Raw genomic sequence first — 18137 nt, forward strand, 5'->3', positions numbered from 1 at the left:
TTTGGTAAGTTAGTATATACATACATGCTTATATACAAATAAATGTATTCCGTGTAAATTAAAAAACTGTATTTGTAATTTAATATTGGTATTATATTTAATTAATTACTTATTTAAATACTTGTATATTGTAAAGTGATGGAGTTTCAATTTCGAATACTTATTTTTATTTTTACAGATTTTATTTCACTTCGCACCAGGCACCACAATTATGAAGGTAAGTCATCGATTTTTTAATATATACCCATTATCGATTACTTTTTACTTTCCTAACTAACATCACTCTGAAAATTTTCGAAAGCTTGGTTCCAAAAAAAAAAACAGAATTTCCATCAACTTTTTGGAATCAGTGGCATTAGATCGCCTTGCAGAACCTAGATGATGATTATTAACTCCTTCACTTAATTTTAACTTTTTAATCTACATACCCTCCACGGTTCTTTCCGATTCCTAGATTTTTGCGGACCGCAATACACTTTGGGTTTCCATATTAAACATTTTCCAGGTTAAATCGACTCAGTTACGAGGAAAATTATTATCGCACCAAAGAGATTTATTATCAACAGGTACAGTTTTGGTATTGGGAATGTACTTTCTGATTTTCTTGTTTTAACCACAGTCCAGGCCACAGTCCGGGGCGTCAAGAGCTGTAAGACATTTTTGCAGCCAGATTCAATTGTAATAATATAGATCTACCATCACTTCTAGAGTAACCATCGGTATTGTCTTTAGAATATCGCTTTATTTTCGAGAGTATAGAATCTTCCTTAATAAATTTGTATACAGACAGACTTTTCTGTTTCCTACAGGTTTTGAGACGTTTGGGGTCTATTCAACCCGTTCTCAGATTTATTGTTTAGTAATTGGATTAATTTTCCGGTACTCTCTTCAGTATTAAGGATGTTTGATAGAAGTATTGATAGTTTTGCTGACGTCATGATAGCGCCTTAATTTGATTGAAGATCTACGTTTAGTTTCTTAAAAAAAAGAAAATATAAATTCGCATTATTCAGTCTTAAGGGGCTATACCAGTGTAACCCATGAAAAATTAGGCAATTTTCATTATTTAAGAAAGTACTTGATCGACTGTCTCAAAGTTTCTTCGACATAATAAGGTATAGCTTCAGCTATACTTTAAGATTTTTTTACACACATATTGAAAAATAACGGAGTTATGTGCTATCTTGGGAGGTGCCAAAAAAAAAAGTGCCCATATTCAAGAATACTCAGTTTAAATTTGAAGTCGATCGGTCGATTTCTCGTTGAGTTATGATGTCAGCAAAATGAGAAATGTCGTTTCGAGAAAAACGGGTTTAAAGTTTCGACTATAGCGGCTTACACCTGCGAGTGGTCGCTCTTTCGAACGCTTCCATTCAAAAACTATTCAAGATACGGTCTTGCCGATTTCAGAAGATATTTTTGAAAGTAGAAACTATCGAATAAGCACTTAATAAAACAAAACGATTTTTTGGAAATGTCACACCCCTTAAAGATGTTTTCCCGAAGAGCATTCCTTTTAGTTTCGCCTTCAGTGAAGGTACATTTGTCATCTCAAGGACCTAGGGGATATAGTATGATCTTCTTGACTAAAGTTTTCAAAATTAGTAATATACTATTAATGAGGTAAAGATTACCTATATTGTGCAAAACATCTAACTCAATATTGTTTAATATTAAAAACAAGGGTTCCAGTGAGAATCCTTGAGTCAAGAATGGATAATCACTGAATATTGAATCCCCACCATTTTTTTTTCAAAAGCCCATTATAAAATATTCTCAAACATAATTCCCTGGAGAATTAACTCCACTTAAGCTATTTTACCTTGAAACACTTGAAGTAGGTGATTCATTAAAAATCTTGCCAACAAATCGCAACAATTTTCTCACACAATTTCTTCACACATGCTGAACTGATATTACATAAGTGATTTTCGTTGTTAATCTACCAAATATATGACAAACAAATATCATTAATTTGATACAGCAGGCGAAACGGCGCAACATAAATCGAAAATGTGCCCAACAACAGGCGACGGAGGCAACAAACAGGAGCAAAGGACACTTGAGGATATGAAAAATCGACACACATTAATACTATCATTATCGGCACTAGTGCCATGTGTGCCGAGTAGAAAGTAGAGCGAAAGGATAAAAAGGACATCTCGTATGAGAGTGTGTGTGTGTATATGAAAGTAGCTCGAAGGTAGGCCACTTCAGTGGCAAACACAAACAAAATTTATATCATTGATGGTGGCAAATATTTTCTCAATCGAAGCATTTATTAAACTACTATGAGATGGCTGTGAGGATGTGTAAAGATATGTTTGGTGTTGTGTACTTACATGTGTTGCCTGAGGTACGCATATCGATATCCTTAACGCTTCCTCGCATTGTTGCGACTGTTTTTAATCGCTTGTCAAGCGCAGCCGCATTCGGAAAGTCACACTCTTCAAATTCGTCACAGCTAATTTGCAGTGACAATAAAAAATACAACAAAAATTCCAACAACGAAAAATACACAAACAAAATCATATCGACATTATTCTAATTAACAATAGTTGTTTTGTTGTTATTATATTTTTTCGAGCCGAAAAAGGTTGGTCCTTTAAAAATTACGAAACCAAATTTTTTACAATTTCCAAAGCCGTTAGTTACGGTTAATCCGCTTGCCAGTTGTTGTCGAAAAAATTGATAGTTTTCCAAGCTTCTGAGGGGAGAGAAAGCAGTCCTTTTTCTGTCTCTGTGTCTGTGCGCTTTTCACGCGCTCAAATGCAATCGACACTGTGTTGCTAATTAAAATAAATGATCGATCGTTTGCATTTGTCCAAATAATCAGTGTATATATGTAATGTAAGGCAACAACAACAAGAACACTATCGCCACCACCAGCAAACACACCCTTAATCCTGCTGCTGCATGTCCTTTGTGCTCAAGCTCGCAATCAGCTAGTTTGGCTTACTTTGTCTATGCGACACTATCGCCTGCAACCATTCTACTCTATATATATGTGTGTATGTGTGTTTGGTAGACATGCTTATCGCTCGCAGCATCTCGTCGAACGCATCGAATTTCATGCACACGCGATGCCAGGATTTGCTATGCTAATGTCCTTCAGCGAACGTTCGTACGCTTCGCCCGTAAATTACACAACGCAGTAGAAGTAATTGTTGTTGTTGTTGCCGAAATATGCATTGCGCAAATACGGTACGCTGGCAGTCAGTCTGTCATACTCGCTTTGTGGCGCTTTCGCTTCGTGTGTGCGCGCGTCGGCAGTCGCCTAATCTTACATTGCAATTTCAAGGATTAGTGGCTTAACTCTATGACCGGATTACTTGTGTTGCTCAAATAGTGGCGCACACACTTATACTTAGACATACAATCTTTGAGTCCTTGCCTCCCAGCCGCTTGTTTGCCGTTTGCCTCATCTCCATCCTCTTCTCATACTTCGTTTGCTTTCCTTGTGCGAATATTTTCAATTTTCCAGTTCCGCTTTAATACGCATAAATGGTTGCAAATAGACTCGCAATCGGCGGGTCTACGAGGTCAATGGGAATTGATTGAATATAAACAGACTACTATTTCTGTACGTTCAAATGTATGTACCGTTGTGCCGATTTGATTTGCCACTCAAGCAATTTTATGGCAAATATTTTCACACGATCCGCGCTTCTGAAGTTCTAGTGTAAATTAGAGTAACTGTAATAAAAAAAACAAGTAAGGAAAGGCTAAGTTCGGGTGTAACCGAACATTTTATACTCTCGCAATTTATTGATGTAATTTTATAAAGACAACACAATTCGACCCATATATTCGGCATAAAGTTTAATAGAATAACGAAAATCGTCATATATAGTATATGAGGGCTGAGGTAATTCCTGAACCAATTTCATTCATTTTCATCAGCAAGGTACACTATATCCAAGACGATACGCTCACTTACCCATATTTTCGGTTAAAATTTATCCTTAGGCACTGACATGTTCGATATCTGGGGCATTGAAAAGTTTTGATCCGTTTTCGACAATTTTTTCGCAAGTGAAGCCAGAGATGATATGCACTAATTGTGTAAAGTTTTATTCCGTTATCTTCATTGGTTCCTTATGTTTACATTATAAAGTGAAGGAATAAGATGGAATTAAAAATTGAGTTATAAGGAAAGTAGTCGTGGTTGTAAACCGATTTCGCCCATTTTTTGTCCGTGTTATCAGGGTGTCAAGAAAATATTATATACCGAATTTCATTCGAATCGGTCGAGTAGTTCCAGAGATAAGGTTTTTGTCCCATAAGTGAGCGATGCCATGCCCATTTTTCATTTTGTAAAAAAAAAACTGAGTACAGCTCCCTTCTGCTATTTCTTCTGCAAAATTTAGTGTTTCTGACGTTTTTCGTTAGTTAGCTAACCCACTTTTAGTAATTTTCAACCTAACCTTTGTATGAAAGGTGGGCGTGGTTTTTATCCGATTTCAACTATTTTCATGGTGTGTGGTGAGGTACGTAAGAGAACCGACTGCAGAAAGTTTGGTTTATATAGCTTTATTGGTTTGCGAGTTAAATACAAATAACCGATTTGTGGGCGGGGTCACGCCCACTTCCCCAAAAAAATGACATCCAAATTGCCCCTCCTAGTGCGATCCTTTATTCCAAATTTTACTTTTATAACTTCATTTATGGCTTAGTTATGACACTTTATGTGTTTTTGGTTTTCGCCATTTTGTGGGCGTGGCAATGGTCCGATTCCGCACATTTTTGAACTTAACCTTCTTATGATGGCAAGGAATATTTGTGCCAAGTTTCGTCAAGATATCTTAATTTTTACTCAAGTTAAAGCTTGCACAGACGGACAGGCGGACAGACGGACGGACGGACAGATATCCGGATTTCAAATCTACTCGTCACCCTGATCACTTTGGTATATATGACTCTATATCTAACTCGTTTAGTTTTGGGTGTTACAAACAACCGTTATGTGAACAAAACTATAATACTCTCTAGCAACTTTGTTGCGAGAGTATAATAAGATATGTATGTTAGTCGATATTCTGGAGTTTTGCTTGTTATCTTTTTCCAAACCAGTGAAACGGTGCTTAAAAATAAATATATATTTTTTTAAGACTGTATATAACTGAGCTGCCTACCGATCTTCTAGTTCACCTAACGGAACTCGTATCCATTTTAAGATCCCAACCGTGACATTGTTCCATAAGTTTGAAGCAATCGGAAACAGCCAGAACGAACCAAATGTCTTCTACACTTGATCTTTCTAACATAGTTCAGACAACTTCCTTACTTTGATATCTCTCACTTGTACGCAAGCTTTCAGATCCTCTTCCTTCCAGCTATAAATACTCCACCGAATCTTTCTATCCAACACCACCTCCCAACAGGTTTGTGGAATTTCTGTCGAACCAGTTTATGTCGTTCATCTCACTCACAGAGCAGGCTTTTCAGGTTGACCTGGGATATAAATATGTATATGATTGGCGTAGAAACCGTTTAGACGGTTATAGCCGAATCGATGATAGCGCGGCACTCATCTCTTTCCCTCGCAGTTCGGCGCCAGTTAGAGATCCCAAGTATAGCCAGGTCGCTCTCCACCTGGTCCTTCCTCTTCCTCCGGCGAGTACTGCATCGAACACTTTCAAAGCTGGAGTTTTTTCGTTCATTCGGACAATATGTCCTAGATATAAGTATAGTCTCAATTTTTATGAAAACTTAAGAATGTAATATTTAGGAAGTCTGTAAACTCTCCCAGAAGAAAGTGGAAGATATTTATAGCACAATAATAAAAAGTTATGATACAATTGAAAAGACCCTGCGATATTTTGGACGTTGACGTCACTACGGTGGTATCTGGGAGGTTAGAACTCAATCATTAACGTAGGTTTAGTCAATAAATTTTGGTCGCAGGAAAATTAATTCTAGATAAGAATGGTGTCTGGGATCTCAAAAGCCAATCGGTATCTTTCTTTTAGAGAACGGACTGGGAAAATTAACTTAGATTGGATATCTTCTTCTTATGGCGTTAGTTTTGAATTCATCTGTTATAGATCTCACTCTTCTTGTCGACATATTAACAAATCAATTCTAATTCTGTGGCTCTGCTGTTAATGGATATCCCCCAATTGATCCAGCTAAAATTATGAATATCATTAAAAATATATCACTTGCTAGACCCTTTTTCGAAAAAGAAATATTAGTTCGATAACTCTAGTCTTATGAAAGCATATTTCTCCTAACAAATAATTTAAAAAAACAAAATTTAAAGTATGTTTTTAAAACTAAAAACCATTAAAAATGCATTAACAAATCAAATCAAAAAACACCGCAACAAGCTAAAATAACAAATTCTTCAGAAACAAAAAGAAGCCTAAACAGCAAAGCTATTAAGGACAACATTTAACAAACCAAAAACATTACAAAAATTCGAAAATTAAAGAACATACAATAACAACAAGCGCTTAAGCATTTCTTTTAAGATTTGTTGAAAAATGTAACATTAAAATAAATGAAAAATGCGCTTACATGAAAACATTTCAGCATTTCGGTAAAGTTCGATTTTTTCTCCACCACTCACCGCCATATGCCCATTCGGCGCTCCTGTGCGTTCCTTGTTAGCTGCCAAAACAAAAAAAAGTCGTACAACTGTTTGAAATATACACTCGTTAGTGTTGTTATTGTATACGTTTTCGAAAATCTCCTGCATTCATTAATCAAAGTGACGTATTTTAAAAAATGCACAGCTCAAGTATCTTCGTGTTTGCGGCTCGCATCATCAGCGTCGTCAATTGTATCTATTGAAAGAGTATCGCTTGTTCTAATGTTTGAACATTTTTTTTCATTTCCTCTCGATTGCTTTCTTGCAATTTGATGAAGTGCCCGGTTCTCAACACTCTGTTGGGTGTCCAATATGCACTAGTGCGCGGCATAATCCCTTAAGCACATAGCGGGCTTGTTAAGTGTCGACATAACGGGGAGTCTAGAATGTTTGCTGGAGAGAAAAATTAGTGTGTTATGGCGCGCTCTTTGATGCTATACAGAACTTAGTCAAAATTGATAAGTGGCTTATTAATAATAAATATTATGTAATAGGTTACAGATGACTCCCTCTGTGAGAAGAAGAATTTGGAATTTATTAGAGAGATGAAGGTTGGAAAATAGTATATTCCAAAACATTAGACGCTTTCGAAGATCTGAATAAAGTATTTTCTTAATTAGTTGTGAGTTGAGGAATTATTCCAGGTTTTGCTCAATTTAAGTGAGATTCGGTTGAGGACCTTCCACTATATTAGTTGTGTTTCATATATTAATTTGTTAGCTTAATTGAAATTGATGGATAATTCGTGGAGTTTGAAGGATATAGAGATGGAGATAGAGATAGAGATAGAGATAGAGATAGAGATAGAGATAGAGATAGAGATAGAGATAGTGACAGGGATAGAGATAGAGATAGATATACAGAAAGAGATAGAGATAGAGATAGAGGTAGAGATAGAGATAGAGATAGAGATAGAGATAGAGATAGAGATAGAGATAGAGGGGAGAGATAATGTTTTAACTATCTACAAGTTCCTATTGCTCTCTTCTGCATTATCTATGAAAATTTTAAACTTTCCAAATAAAACAAAAACAAAAATACTTTTTTCTACAGTTTCTCGTTAATGGCGCGCTGTTGTCCTCAACAATTATTTATTTTTATTTTTAGCAAACACATTTTTCTCAAAAACCAAAAAATTTCAAACGACCTACGCCACTTATAAATGAAACGACAACAACACCAAAAACAATTCTTAAGAGAAATGCAACTTTAAGAGCCACAGACAGTGCATTTAATAAATATTGCAGTTGTTGTTTTGAAAATAAATTTATAATTTCAACAGCGAAAACACTCATCCGACGCAAATTAACACACAATTTTCCATTTTCATAAGCAAAGCAAAGCAAAGAAATGAAATTGAAAAAAATAAAAACAATAACAAGAATTATGCACTTAAGTTGAGGGCACAAGGGCGTCCGTGCGGTTGCGTCAATTTCCAAAGCAGCCATTAAGTTCTCTCCGTCTGGCAATGTGAATTCACATATGTTTGCCTTGCCACTACGAATGTGTGTGTGTGTGTGTGTAGGTTGCTATGTCTGGCCAACTGACTGTCTGTCTGCCAATTTATGTTCTATATGTACGCATATTTGTAGCGCTGAATATGACACAAAAATAAATTCTCGCCAAAAGAATGTTTCAAGTTGCAGGCGTGAAGTGGCGTAGCATGAGCAATTGGAAAGTTTCCCGTGCAACGCTGGGCTGGCAGGCGATATGCAACATGCCGCAGTGAGGTTTTGAAGTATTCATTGGGTGTTTCGGGAGAGAGCAGGCGTTATAGATATTAAAAGCAGTGGAATGTGTTGGAAAAGTATCAAGACTGAAGGGGTTTGGTGGTCGAGGAGTAAGAATATAGTCTAGTGGAAGGAACTCTAATCTAAAGTTAATTCGAAACCCAAAAATGATCGAAAGTACAGGATCTTACGGGTTTCTTCGAGTGTCCCGATCGATTCGAAATTAAAATCCACATGGGTTGAAGAATGAGCTTTGGCTTTTTCTGAAAAACTATTACTAGATTATTATTCTATATTTGTAAAGCTTTTTCTAGTAATCTTGAGTATATGTTTTTTCTTTTCTTCACAATAAAGTCAAAGTAGAACTTTCGACTGATTACAATAGGTGATTTTGGATGGTTTTTCATTTTCTTAGATTTGTAATCTTGATCTTCGTTAGTTCATTTCAGTCTAAAATGTTCAGTTGTACTACCCCAGGTTTTTTTCAGCGTGGAGATCTCTCTTCTTAAATATTATTACACTGGCAGGCCTGCTGAATACTTTCCGAGCAGAAGACTCTGTATCCACTCTGAAAATGTGTTCTAGTTTCCTGTATAGTATAGTATGTATATTATGACTCAACATTTCTTCCCAGGTGGTCATATCAATATAATTTTGGACTAATTCCACAACAGCGCCATCTTTCGGATTTTCGATGTAAAGATATTCGATCATTGTATGGAAATTGTTTGTTTTCGAAGTATTTATTTATTTATTTATTTACAAGAATATTGAAGCTATAACTAAATTATAGAACAATATATTAAGTTAAAGCTATGGCATCTGGGGCCTTAAGCTAATATGTATGTGAGGATATATAGTAGTGCAGTTAATTTAGGTGGGATGGAACATGTTAGCGTGAGTGAAAGATGTGAAGGAATAGTAAGTTCATAATTTATTGTATAGGTTACAAAACTTTAAATAATTTATTAGTGTTATTAAGTTTTTAGTTGAAGGGTTTTTGAGTAGGTTTGAGGGTGTTGGATCTGGGAGTGACAGTCGGTAGATATCGAATAATGTGCATGAATCAAGGATGTGCTTGGTACTAATTGTCTGACTATTGCAAAAGTTACATATGTTGGACAGGTTTTTGTCAATTAAGTGTTTATGTGTGAGATTATTGTGTCCTAGTCTTAGTCTTATAATTTTTGTTTGGTCTTTTCTAGTCAGAGAGGTTGTATTAATTTTTAAGTAGTCGTTGACTGTCTTGGAGTTTTGTGATATATTTGAGTACCATTGTGAAGTATTGTTGTTATAGTTTTGGTCTTTTTGGAGGAAGTGAGATTTTAAGAAACATTTTATGTCTGAGAAGAGTAGGTTGGGTGTAATAGTGAGTGGTGCGTTTAGGGCATTTTTAGCTGCCATGTCAGCACATTCGTTGCCGGTTATCTGTACGTGACCTGGGATCCAAATTAATTTTAACTTATTTGGTTTCTCTAGTAGATATCTACGAATTGAGTTGGAGTAAAAGTTTTGGTTGTTAACATTTTTTATCGAGTCAATAGAAGAGAGGGAATCGGTGCAGATTGCGAATTTTCCTGGTAGTTTTGTGGCGTATTTGATAGCTTCGTGAATGGCTATTAGTTCGGCAGAGAAATTTGAGCTGTAAATGGGTAGGTGTGAGATTCTTATAATTTTTCGTTTGTTTACGATTATGCTGTAACTGACTTTGACGTTGATTTTTGAGCCGTCCGTGTATATGAATTTGAAATTTGGGAGTTTTTCTATAATTGCGTAAAATTGCTTTCTATATACTAGTGGAGGGGTATCGTTTTTTTTTAAATGAGCTAGATTTGTGTCTATTGTTGAGTAATCCAGTTTCCAGTGCGGAACTTTAGAGTTTATAGAAGGTTTAAAGTTTAATGGGATATCGAATTGTTTAGCCAAATTTGTTATCCTATTTAGGCAGGATGGTGTTTTGTTGATTTTTTTTGGGGGGATTTTGGATAGGAGCGCGGGAAGGGGGGATTGGTCGTTGATTATGACTGATTTTATAAGTTTCGATGTTATAAAATCTCTATTGATGTTCAACGGTAGGATATCGGCCTCGGAGTATAGGGATATGATTGGAGTTGTTTTGAAAGCGCCAAGGGCAGTGCGTATACTAGAGTTGATGGTTGAATTCAGTTTTCTTATAGTCGATTTTGGCGCGTATGCGTACAGGTATATGCCGTAGTTAATTTTTGATATAATCAACGCTTTTACTGCTAATAGTAATGACACTGTGTTGCAATTGTATTTGGTGCTTGCGAGGCATTTAATGATGTCGAGTCGTTTTTTAAGCGCGGAAACTAGGTAGTCGATGTGACTATTCCATTTATATCTTTTATTAAATATAAGTCCGAGTATTTTTAGGTTGTCAACAGAACTTATGTTGATGTTGTTGCAGAGGGTGTTAACCTGGCAGTTATGTTTTTTACATATGTGGATATGTTTGCATTTTGGTAGTGATAATTGGGCTCCTGAATATTGGGACCAGTTGCTAATGTCGTTATGTAGGTTGCTGAGATCTAGCGGGGTGTTTTTTGATCTATTCATTTTTTTTATAATAATGAAGTCGTCGGCGTATGCAAGAAAGTTTATATCCTTGTGAAGAGAAATGATGTTACTAAGCTTATTGTACGCAATGAGGAAGAGTATAACGGATAATGGTGATCCCTGAGGGATACCATTCTGTAGGGGATATTGTTGAGAGTAGTGGGAATTTATTTTTATTTTGATGGTTCTATTGGTCATAAAGTTCTTTATGTATCGGAAAATTTTTGGACCGATATTCCAGAGTCTAAGTTGATCCAAAATGGAGTGTAATCCCACTTTGTCAAAAGCTTTGGAGAAATCTAGAGAGACGATTGATATGTGTTTTTTGGCTGAGAGAGATTGAGTGATCTGATAGTCTAGATATACTAGAGAATCAGACACTGATTTTCCCTTCCTGAATCCCATCTGGTGACTATGTATGAGTTTGTCTGTGGTGACAAACCACCATAATCTATTGGCGATGATCTTATCTAGTACTTTTGAGCAGCATGGGTTAAGAGAAATAGGTCGGTACGATTTAATTAGAGTTTTATCAAGTTCTGGTTTTAGTAAGGGGATTACCATACTATTTTTATATATCTGAGGTAAGTATTGGTTGAATATATTGTTGAAAAGAGTAAGGAGTCGGTGTTTTACGGTTTTTGGTAAGTGTTGTAACATTTGGTAGGATATGCGGTCATGACCGGGTGTTTTGCCTTTTAGTCTATTTAGTGCAATGTCTAACTCCAAAGAGCTGATTTTTTCTTCGATGAAGGAAGCAGATTTGCTTGGTATTAGGGTGAAGGTCTCTTTGAGGGTGACTTGTTTACATTGCTGAAATGTTGAGGAAAAGTTACTGTTTTGAGCGTCTTTCGACCAAGATAGTCCAAACATATTCGCAATTTCCGTTTTATCTGTGGTTGTATTTCCGTTTAAGAGATGCGTATCGATACAATGAATTGACGATCTGGGTTTTAATCCGCAGAAGGAGCGAATGGTTGCCCATACTTTTCCTGGTTGTGTGAGAGGGTTAATAGTTGAGGTGAATTGACTAATAGACTCAGTTTTTGCTAGTTTTAGGTTTCGCCTAAATTTTGCTTGAGCCTTTTTATATTGTATTATATTGTCGTTCGTGATGTTTCTTTTTAGTTTATTCCAATGGTGATTTTTCAATATTTTTAATTCTTGTAGTGTATTATTCCACCACGGGACTGTGTATTTTCTTTTTATTGATGTTTGGGGTATGGATTCGTTGGCAGATTGAAGTAAAATCCTGTGTATGTTTGCAGTTTCTTTGTTGATATTTGAGCTAACCGGTCTGTTGTTGCTGAAATGGCTTGCTAGGAGCTGAAACTGCGTCCAGTTTGCTTTATTTATATTGAAATTTGGGCGGTTAGGGGCTATTTCAGTGTTACTGTCGGAGAAGAGAGATATTATTATAGGGAAATGGTCACTCCCAAAGAGCTGCGACTCTGTTTTCCAATGGCTTTGAATGGCGATGATTGGAGATGCGATTGATAGGTCGATATGTGTGAATGTGTGGTGGGTGGTGAAGTGAGTTGGCGAACCGTCGTTTAGGAGTGTTAGTAACGATTGTGTTATGAATTTAGATATCATTTTCCCCTTTTTATTATTGTTTTTGGCGCCCCAACTAGTGTGATGTGCATTAACGTCACCCGTAATTAGTACAGGTAATCTAGATTGTGGAATTAAGTTTTCAAGGCTATTGTAAGTAAATGGTGTTTTGGGTGGAATGTACGTGGAGTTGATTAAGAATTTCATCTTAGATTGAATGATAACGTTCGTAACATCAAAGTTGTTAATTGTAGAGTTGATATGTTTATGTTGCAGAGAGTTGTGAATAAGAAGAGCGGAGCCACCGAACGCGTTTCGTGTGGGTCCAGATGTATATAAACTGTAGTTGATAGGTATCGGTATATTTTGTTCGTTTTGTATGTGTGTTTCTTGGAGAGAAACTATTTTCGGAGTGTGTGATTTTAACAGTAGTTGTAAGTCGATGTAGTTGTTTGTGTAACCTTTTATATTCCATTGGAGTATGGTAAGTGGCATGTTAGTAGATTATATTAAATACTAAGTAAATATAATAGTAATATAATGAGCAGATATATGATAATATAAAGAAAAGGAAAAAATGAGGGAAATGTTGTAAGAACATTTACTCTTCCATAGTGAGACTGTCAAAGTCATCACTATCATCTGAGTTAGAGTTGTTTGTATCTTGTTTATGATTGATCATTTTTAGTTTGTTTTTGCCTATTTGTTCTTTAGCTTTAGCTTTTAGTTGCTTGATAGTACGGTTTGAGGTTGATTTAGTTGAGGTTTTTAAGTAATAACTGTAAAAATATACTTGATTTTTGGTTCACGAACTACACATTTTCAATTTCCTCACAGTAAAGTGAGTTCAAAAATAAATTCTGTCGTGCTACTTTTTTGACAGAGTGTAGCAACTTATTATGACATATACACATGAGTATGTATGCAATTAAATGAATGTAGTGAAAATCAAGTATGCAATATTTGAATGAAAATAGAGAATAACTGCAAAGTGCTAATTGAAAAAATAAATAAACAAAAACTTCGAAGTGTTTGACTGTATGAATGGTATATGAGTTTACTGTGTGTGGCAGCTGCAGACAGCGGAAAATGCGTGCATCCAAGTACTTGCAACATTTTTCGAATTGTGTAATATTTAATTGCGCATAGACACACAACAGAGAGTGGGGTTAAATAAGTGGGGAGCAGTTGGGAGCTAGAAGGCGACAAAAGTGAATGACAATTGGCGGATGTGTGGAAAATTAAGTATTTAGTAGCAGGATCAGTGACAAACTTACTTTGGTGGCAGGACAGGATTTAATGGAGTCATGTGCGACAGAATGCATTTCATGCCTTTGGAGACCCCCTTTGATGTTATTTATACACACATTTATACATCGATACAATGCAACGCCATAAAAATTCCTGAAAAACACATAAAATTTACGAACAAGAAATTAATTTAATTTTAAATTTAGTTCAAGTGCAGAAGCCAAAAAGGTAATCATCACTGCAACCCGGCAAACCCCTAAAGGGATTAGGGTTAATGCCACCGCACCAGCACTGCCATCAACATATTTTGAGTGCAGTTGTTGCACAAATGTCAAATGCGACAACAAAAGTCACAGATGGAGTTGTTTTCTTATACAATATATTGTTGGTATTATTATTGTATTCTGCTCCCTTTGTTCGGGGGAGTAGGTTAATTGCTGGCCACAATAGTTTTTCGTTGTGAAAATCACACGTAACACAGTCGTCACCGCTCATTAATTAACCCCTTAAGTGCTTAAGTGGACTTATAAGTAATGGTGTAATGACTTGTGCACACACAAATAACTGTACATACAAACACTTTGTTGTCGCTAAACCTGTACAACACAGTGTTCTTTAAATAGGCGAGACGTGTTCGAGGAAACCGCATACTTATAGCTTAATATATTGGCGATATTACGTAGATCCAAATAAATTGAGTTTTCAGTGCTTCAGGTTGATTTATAACCGTTTCTTGAGAGTGCTAATGAGTCTGTTAGAAAATTCCAAGCCAAAAGTGAAAATCCTGACAAATTAGAGTGATAATAGATCAAAGAAAGCTACTGCCAGCGAATCTTTTTTTTATAGAACAGATATTAGAAATTGTTGATTTTAAAAAATATAGTTAATCTAGCCACATCGATTAAATAAGCACCTAATTGTAGGCAACATTTAATATGTATTACTCACATGAAGATTCTTTAAAAAAAAATATCTAATAACTTGTCTAAATGGTCAATTCAAAACAACAGAAATATAATAAAAAACTTAAAAAAATCATACTTTGGACCTCTTTAACCTAATAGCTGTGTTTTCGATAAAATATGTATACGCCTAAATGTAGGCAATGTATAAATTTTTATTGGGTTTGTCTGGCCTTCCAATACTTTTTTGTTATCGAGTTAAAGTGATACGTTGAAGGCTATTGGGTTTAAGTTTATATATTGCTTTTAACGTCTACTGTAGGTCAATTCTCCGACTAATGTAAAACTGATCCAGTTGAACATACTATTAATTATATACAGCAATTTCTCTACGAAGTGAGATTAAGTTTCTTACTGCTCAAGGCCTTGCACCTTGAAATCCGCTTCTTAATTTCCACCATCTCCAAGTAATATGTGGTGCTTTCTATGTTCAAAAGTTGTGTTTCGAAAATATCAAGCCACTATTATAGACCCCAGCTTTGGAAGTAGTTGGAGGTCCAATAAATGTATAAATATTTATTTTCATCAAGAATCTTAGTCCATCTAAATTACCTATTCTATTGAACACTCAGGAACATAAAATGACGAGATCCTTTATGAGATATTGTTCCAGTTGTAAGGACTCGATTAGGTGGAAAAGACTAATGAGAACTCTGGAATTGCTTGAACTAAAAGATTACTTCGAGACTGTTTCTGATTCACTACTACTATGAATTACCTCGGCAACTAGAGCTCGCAAGATAAGGAACAGATTAATTGTTTTCAATATAGTAGTTTGAATGTAAGTCTGATATTTTCAAAAATTAATGATAGATGACAAACTTTCGGTGCTTCCAGATGGTTGAAGCAAGCGCTACGTCGATAGTCTAAAATTTGCTATTTACTAGATCATTATTCTCCACGATAACTCAAATTTTGACCCGACATCAAAAAGTCTCCCAAGATTCCCTCCCATGCACCATCTAAGATATAATAATATGTTTCCTCTAAGAAAAATCTTCAAAAATATGACAAAATTGTCGGTAATTTATTCAAAATATTCGCTGTTGTTGTCACGAATTATGATATATTGTGTAATGTATTCCAAGTCTACTAAGTAAACCACTTACATATGTAGCTATGAGATCACATATTGTATTAGATGAGAAAAGTTGAGCGAAAAGGTGACGATCCCATAAACAAATAAAACACTTAAGCTAAAAAACTATATCGCCAATAAATTTTACACTCAATAAAATCATAAATATTAAAAGCATGTAAAAAGCAACAATTTAATACATGAGACTGGAGGCAACATTAAGTGGCAGCGAGTGTCATGACACAACAAAACGCTTCCACATAAAATGTATTGCGGCAGCCACAGCAGACACCACCAGCCAGCCAGCCAGGCCGGCGTAAAAAGACGCCTACAACACCGAAAACTATAGTGCGAGGGAGGCGATCGCTTCATTGAAGAGCTACAACAACTGCACGATCTAAACTAAAGTAGCTCGCTGATGGCGAGGAAAGTGAAGCGAAGAACAAAAAGTAAAAAGAAATAAAACTGTAGAAACTTAATGAATTCACTTAATGGCACATTTGTCTTGAGCGCTCGCTGCTGCACTCTAACAAAGTGATCTTGAAGGGCGTACACACACAACACTCAACAGAGCTCTGCAGACGAACGCCGCATACTGCCTAGTCAATGAGGCAGTCGGCCAATGAGCCGCGAAATAAGAAAACAGACAGATGCACGAGTGACAACCGCGTAGCAGATGGAGTCGGGCTCCGCATTGGATGTGTATAATGTTGAAAGTAATCAATTGGTGGCTTCCCTCAATAAATGCGACGCGCGGTGCGGGTGCGTTGGTGTCGGCGTTCATGGTGGCGCTCCTCATTTCAACGCAATGATTTTGTGGAGGAGTTGGTGTGGTAGTGAGAACAAGATCAACAAGTTTGTTGAAAAAAGTACACGTTTTTACCGAAGCCAGAGTTTGGCTGGCTGCGAGATTGATGGTATGCTAATGAGTTGGCTTCTGGCAAGTTTGGCTGTGTGAGGAACGGGAGACCGGTGGTAGCTGTAAACTAATTGTAAGATTTTTGATATTGTGGGTTAGTGACTTCGGGATGTTGATCCTTACTTCCTATTGTGATAATCCTTTGGTGGTGAGATTGATTTTTGTTTTACTTTGTTTGACACGTTTTGGGTTTCCGCTTTTCCATATCATCGAAAATTAATACAAGTTGCTAATGATCTCATTTATATACAAAATACATTGGGCCACAAAATATACTAAGAAAATTGAATAGTAAACGTACATTAGTGATGCTGAGCTCCGACCCGTTCTCATTTTGCTATTGGTGAGGCTGAGTTATCTTTCTTTACAGGCTCATGAGCTTTACAATTTCCAACGATTACTTTGGCTTGGCATTTATACTAGTCTTATCTTAATGTCGTTGACCTATTTTCTTCCTTTTGTTTTGGAAAATCCAACCAAAGGATTTACATGAGATTAAGAGCCATTTCTACGAAGTCTAAAAAGATGCGCTAAAGTGACGTCATGCAACAACTTGCGATCTTCTGTGCATAATTCCATCAACACTGCTCGCCAATAATATTATTGGCGGAAACCACACTCAGTTTTTCCATGAATTATGGGGTCCACACTTCCAGAAACCAAAAAAAAGTATCCAAACTTAAATTTCTCAATACTTATTGCGTGGCTCTTTTTAGTTCCTCAATAACTCGCATTCTCCTCTTTGCTTCTTCTTCTTCAATGTACTCGCAATCTTGGCACTGTGTCATCTTTGACAGAAATGTCAGACGCGCCTATCGACATCATTTATCAATATTAAGACAAAATTAGCGAAATTTCCATTTACATTCTTACACACATACAATTCTTCCAGATTTCGTTTCACTCACGCGTTCATTAGCGGTTTCGAATCACGATATTTTATGCATTTCATGCAAGTGTAGGTGTTTTTTCGAGTATGTTTGAGTGCGCTTTTGGTCCACTTTTTCTCTCTTAATCTGCGCCAATTGATGTTTTCGTCTGAAGTGGAGCATATCTGTTGCTACAATGATATCTTTATGGCATTTGGGCTGATTTATTACAGGCGGACATGACAGGCGATATTGTGAGCGAGTTTTTAAGATTTTTATTTTATATACAGATTTTTTATTTTACATGAACGGGCCGAAAACTTTTTCCCTCATTACATATGTATAAATGCCAGGAGATTTCTGTTGATTTTTCGAAAAATGTGTGGAGATATTTTAAGTGTTAATTGCCAAAATTAACCCAATTTTCATGTACGGTGAAGTGGAGTTCTATTTATCTAACTTTATCTTATATTCCGCCTCAATCGGACTTATCTGTATATACGCAGCATGTTTCTTTAATAAATAATGTTTTTTCAATTGCTAAGAATACTGATTACATAATTGTTCTAGGCGATTTCAATTTACCGTGTGTATCTTGGAAA

The sequence above is a fragment of the Zeugodacus cucurbitae genome, chromosome 3, assembly GCF_028554725.1.
Source record: "Zeugodacus cucurbitae isolate PBARC_wt_2022May chromosome 3, idZeuCucr1.2, whole genome shotgun sequence".
Lineage (NCBI taxonomy): Eukaryota > Metazoa > Arthropoda > Insecta > Diptera > Tephritidae > Zeugodacus > Zeugodacus cucurbitae.